The sequence below is a fragment of the Manacus vitellinus genome, unplaced genomic scaffold (genome assembly GCF_001715985.3).
Source record: "Manacus vitellinus isolate BGI_N305 unplaced genomic scaffold, ASM171598v3 scaffold_30_pilon, whole genome shotgun sequence".
Taxonomy (NCBI): domain Eukaryota; kingdom Metazoa; phylum Chordata; class Aves; order Passeriformes; family Pipridae; genus Manacus; species Manacus vitellinus.
Genome location: NW_021940291.1, coordinates 8,392,191 through 8,398,190, shown reverse-complemented (window position 1 = coordinate 8,398,190; position 6,000 = coordinate 8,392,191).

Below are 6,000 nucleotides of genomic sequence, written 5' to 3'. Positions count from 1 at the left end.
CTGGCCAGAAGAGTTCATGAAGAGATAATAGAACAATGGATATCTTCTCAGTCAAGAAATTGTTTAATAACATCTTGTGTAATTCACAATACTTTCTAGCATGTGTGGGTTTTTTACCCCATAACTTTTTAATGCAACAAATTTAGACAAATGTCAAATCCCCTAATGTTGTGAGTTCAGTCTGACTGAAACAAGTCCCACAACTCCACATTGCCTCACCAAAGTAGGTGGAATAGCAGCTTATATGGGACTGCATTCTCTACATACATTCATGCAGTGATGTACAGTATAAGCTCTATTTTCCAAGCTACAATTAGAAGGCCTTTGCCTGATGGTGAGAGCAAATGAAACATTATAAACAGCTGTGTCTGCCTGAGGAGATATCAGCTGCCCTTCATTAGCTTTTAATTTGCTACGGTAGGCTTGCTACCCCCAAAATTTATAAAATGCCTCAACACATGGAGGTAGTGTTTTCCTGGGGGCCAAAACCGCCCATCCCAAAAACTCTTAGGATGACTCGTGTGTGATTTAAAATCTGAACACGAGATGGCGCTCAGTCCTTGTAGCACCGCCGCCTAAATTCGGATCGTTACACCTGGCTCAGGTGTCGTTCCCATCAGTTACACGCGAGCGGCCAGATCAATGGCTTGCTTAAATGTCTTTTAAAATGCTGAACAAAAGTAACAATGCGTTCCTGAAAGCCTTTTTTAAGAACCGCACGGGCTTGTGAAAGCTTCTGGGATACAAAGAGAGGACTGGGGGGGAAAAACAAAACTGCTCAACAAATATAGCGCGCTCTAACAAAACTATCTATATATTAAGGATTTTTTTTTTTTAAGTGTATTTCATCTGTCCTAGTAAGAAATACCTGAAAAGAAGACTTTTATATCATGTGTTCTGTTGCAGAACAGATAATGCTCTAAACGGTGACAGAGGAAAAGAAAAAGTAGTAAGTTCTGTTTTGGTATCACGTAGCTGTAGCTATCCAACAAGATTTCAAGAAAATTTCAATTGCACTTTTATGTAGAGGTCAAATTTCTTTATTTAAACTCTCATCTTAAATATTTCAAATTAACTCTACCAAATAACAACAGGTGGGGAAAAAAATAACACAAAAAAACCCCTCACTAAAAAAAGAGCACACCACATATGCTAGAAAAAGTTTTGAAGGGCGAGAGAAGGTTGTGCACCTTACCCAGAGGAAATTGGTGACATGACTGGCCACAAATCTCTATTAAAGATAAGGCAGGCTATGCTTTCTAATGAGACATAATGGATTAGCTGTACTGAGTTAATGGGGAAGGATTCTTCAATACATTATTTCCTATCTACAGCTGATTTAACCACGTTTACATGATAAGCAATCTCTAAGCATTTAAGTGGATTGCTTTTTTTTCCACAAACAAAAGATCACACAGTATTGCAGCTTTCACAGTCCTGCATCACAGTATTTATTCATTGTTCTAAGGCTGGTGTTTCAAAGCCCATACAGACTATGAGGACTGTGATTTGAGGAAAGCAATGAAACCATACTCTGACTAATCTTTGCTGTAGTCTTCTTGAAACAAAGATTTTGATAAAGAAGGACATGAGGTCTCAGGTATCTCTTATGAGAATTTTTGAATGAATTGATAGTAAAATATCAGAGTGGTTGGGACTGAATTTAGACTACATTAGTTGCAGCTAATTTACTCTGTTTTATAAACAGGGAAATTAAAGCTTTATAAAAACCTTTCAGCAAATAAACCAGCAATTTGGAACATGCTGCAAACTGATGTATCAAAACATAGATGTTTTTTCCTGCCTTATAGCCACAAGTTTCTATCTAGGGAGCACAGTCACTTAGAGCCCTCATCTAAGTGTCTGTTTTGGCCCTTACCCTTCAGGGATTATGAGCCATTTTGCCACTTTTCTGCATAATCCAGTAATGGACCAAACAGCACTAGGAAAGAACCACCAAATGCATAAGCCTAAGCACCAATCAGGCACACTTGCAGGATCAGGAATATGGCCTGAGCTGAAACACAGGGTCTCCCAGCATTGTCAGAGTGACCATAACGTGACACTGAGGAAGAGAAACTCGGACAGTTCTGCTCAGTAAGTTTTAACAACAAAAAATAAACCCTGGTCTTTATATCTAGTTAAGATAAACTGCTATAGAGCAACACGTGGGATCTTACAGACAGCTTTGCACCGTTTTTTGAGATGGAAGAAATGAAGATGGTCAATAAAGCAATGTCCAGCAGCGTCCTCTTTTGGGGTTCCTAACTTCTTTTTTTTCTTAGGTCTTTTCCGAGAAGGATGATTCTGCTCTCACTGAATAAACTTCATTGTTATATAAGAGAGGCAAAGACTTAACACAATGCCAGCTTTGTGACAGTCATGAGTCTGCACCACTGCAGCAGAGAAACAAACCACTCTTATTGAAGGGGGGACTTCTGGAATGGTAATTAGCCAAGAGGGCAGGACAGCTGAGGGAGTGCTTCTGAAACCCGCTACACTGAGAGAGATGCAGAATTAATTAACTTTTTACAGTGATATTAAACAGGATAGACAGGAACAAAAAGCTTAAGGGAGCCCGAAATTAGGATTCTCTCTGCTTTCCAGTGATGCAATAATATAACGTCAAGAAATACAGAAACAGAACTGTAAAATGATGGCACGTGAACATTGCAGCAGCAGCAGGACAGTGTTTTGTGTTCTGTGCTTGTGCTGTTCAGCCTCTCTCTGCTTCTGCCTGTCCTTCCCAAGGGAGTGGCAGTACTTGCAGAGCCTCTCTGTTCCAGGCCCTTCCCCTTCACAGCACCAGGGCAAGGCCACGCTCGCCTTCCCATGCACTGGCTGACGCTGCTTTTCCCAACCCAGCACTGGGGTACAGCATGTACCAGCAGGGTTTTGGCTATTCCAGGTGAGGAATAAACAAGAAAGGAGGTAACAACCCTACATGGTCATAACAGAGCAAATTATGTCCCAGATACTGCTTCTATCACACGGAAAGTTGCCCAGACACCTGTCCTAGACCTCCAGTGAGCTGGGGAAAAGCAGGGGAAACCAGACTGGTGTTGAAAAGCTGCTCAGCTTCACCTAGATTTTTCTAAATTCCACTGACTCTTTCCTAAATGGTTTAAGGATACTGCAACAAGCAGTGCTATATCATTTTTGGTATATAATTTTTGGTATCAGTATTACGAAAGATGCAAATGTTATCAACCACTGTAATTTGCACCACTCCTCTACGAGACCCATGTAAGATGACTACCTCAAAGCTGGGAGGAAAGACAGGAAAAATTCAAAAGCCGAGTTAATACGCAGCCCGTGGATTCTTGCCAGTTTTTAATTATTCTTCAGCATGTTCAGAGATGTTTCAAAGGCGTTCACTTCCCATTCTCTCCCTCTTACACCTTGGGCATGTTTTCTCTGTACGTGAGGTCCAATGCCTTATCTGGAATATCTGGTGTGTGATTCATAGTTTTGGTGTTACGTGCAAGTTTAAAACAAAACTGAAATAATAAATAATTTTTCCAAGGTCAGAGAGTGCATCAGTTGGTAACAGGGAACGAGATGTTTCAACATTCCAAATACACTGGAAGCTTATGTCAGGCAAAAAGAGATTCTAAAATTCAGGTAGGTTGTTATAAGTGACAAAATTACATTAAAACATCATGCATACTAAACATGCTTAGACTATTTAGGTGAAAGCATCATCATAGAAGGAAGACAGCAGACTGTGTTTGTTAAATACAATCACTCCCCACACAGTGAAAAGTGTGTGCTAATTACATTGTGACTCCCAACTCTTTATCTCACTTTCTGCTAAATGGTTAATTTTGTTTTGCCAACTCACTGGAAAAATGACATCATCAGAAGTACTTGGCACACACATATGCTGTGAAAGAGCTGTGTCAGTGTTGCACAGGTGGGATGACCTGTTTGGTCACCAGAAACCCTTATCAGATGTTGGATCAGTAAGGCACTCAGTGACCAGCAAACTCCCAAGGACTAAAACTTGCAGCACTTTCCACATTTCTAGAAGTAATCCAGGAATCTCTGGAGGTGCAAGAAAATCCTACACTTTTTGAGCGTGAGTTTTTGTTTAATGTTTGCTTCCTTGGAGACTTCCTGTACTAGAGATTTTTGCCATCATAAACAGAACACCAGAGAATGTTTTTTAAACAGGAGTCAACAGGAATATGATATGAAACGCTTTTACTAATATAAATGACCCATGCTATTGTTTTATTAGTAGAATTAAAGTAAATGAGAAGCGCTTTAAGTATAGAAATACTTGATTTTAAAATTCTCTGGAGAAAGAGTGTATTGTTTTCCTCTGTTAATAATATAATGTTTTTGCTAACCTAGAAAATCCCTGGTATGCAGGAATGCGGGAAGAAGTGCCGGGTAGAATGTTTTAGTTAATAAACTAAACGCAGTTTTAGTCAATAGTTCTTCTTCCAGCAATAACGACACGAAGAACAAAACTCAGAAACCGATGGCAAGTTTTCCGGACCCTCGGTTGGGTCCGCGCAGAAATTCCCTGGAGCCCCTGCCCGCGGGGGGGGGGCGGGAGCGCCGGGCGCTGTCACGTGGGGGCGGCCCCGAGCGGAGCCGGGTCGGGATCGGGATCAGGGTGGGGATCAGGATCGGGACGGGTTGCGGGGGAGGATTCGGGCGCTCCCCGGGCGTCCCCCGGCGCGAGGAGGCGGTGGAGAGCGATCCCGGGCAATCCCGGCTGTCCCGGCTATCCCGGCGGTCCCGGCGCGGCGCTGCGGAGGCACCGTCGGGCAGGAGCGGGAGCAGGAGCAGGAGCAGGAGCAGGTCAGCGGGGCGCTTTGGTCGGTGTGTAAACGGGGGGACCGGACCTGTTGCTTCTCCCTCCTCTGCCCCGCCGCGGGAGTTCGGCGCTCCCCACCGCCCGGAGGGGTTTTTAAACAGCCGCGGCTCCTGTGAGTTAAATATTTATTCTCGCAGCTCCGAAGCTCGAGTTCGGCCGGCGGTTCAGTAAATACACCGCTCTGCTGGCATGGAGCGGTCGGTTCGGTGCTGTCGGTAATGACATCCAGCTGCGGCCAAGGTCTCTGAAGTGGAAGCGAGGTGTTCTCCGCCCCGCCGCCCCCAGTCTGTGTTTGAGAATTGACTGGGGGAAAAAAAAAAAGAGGTATGTGGGTCGTCTGGGTCGTCGCAGTGGGGAAATAAGATCGTTCAAAGGATGTTCGGAAAAGAACAGCTGGAAGATGAAAGTGGCTGTTTTAAACTTTAGTGGGTGTTTTAGCAGTGCAGAGATAAGGGAGGTAGGAGGGTGAGGAGATGTCAAGGGATCTCCCGTTCCATCGGCCAGCACTCATGTTATCGTGCTGCTATGATAAAAATGCCTCCCCCTTAAACATTTGCAAGAAGGATAAGGAATTACACCCATTTGTGTGTCATCAGTTGTTCAGTTTTGCATGGGGCAGAATAAGATGCTAAGTAACAATTTGGTATGTCAGTAACTGCACTGTACATAAGTGCAGTGCAACATGTGCTTTTGAAGATTTGCATGTAGAACACATTGTATTTCCACAGTCATCAAGGTCCTTTGCAATTTCACATTTTTAATTTTAAGGTTTTGGCAGGAGGGGGGGATACTGAAGAGCTCTTTGCTGTTGTTTCTTGTTGTTTTGGGGTTTTTTAGGCAGGAATATGTGACGAGGTGCATGAAGAACTTCATTCTGAAACTTGTATGGAAATGTGGAAAGAGTAGATGGGAGAGTAAAGAAAGCAGAATTTCAGCTTTCCAAGTTTATTGATTTTCTTTGCTTGTGTTCCTGATTTTTGCTTGGGTCTGCTGTATGAACTTGTCTAAAACCAATGAATCTTTATGCTTCCTTCTGTCTTCCTAATGGGGAAATGTTGGGAGTAGAACTAAGTGTACTAGGAGAGTGAAAGGACAAATTGGGACAAACCAAAGTAAATATGTATTGGATTTAAATGATATGGATTTTCTGTCCACTTGCTCATAGTTCC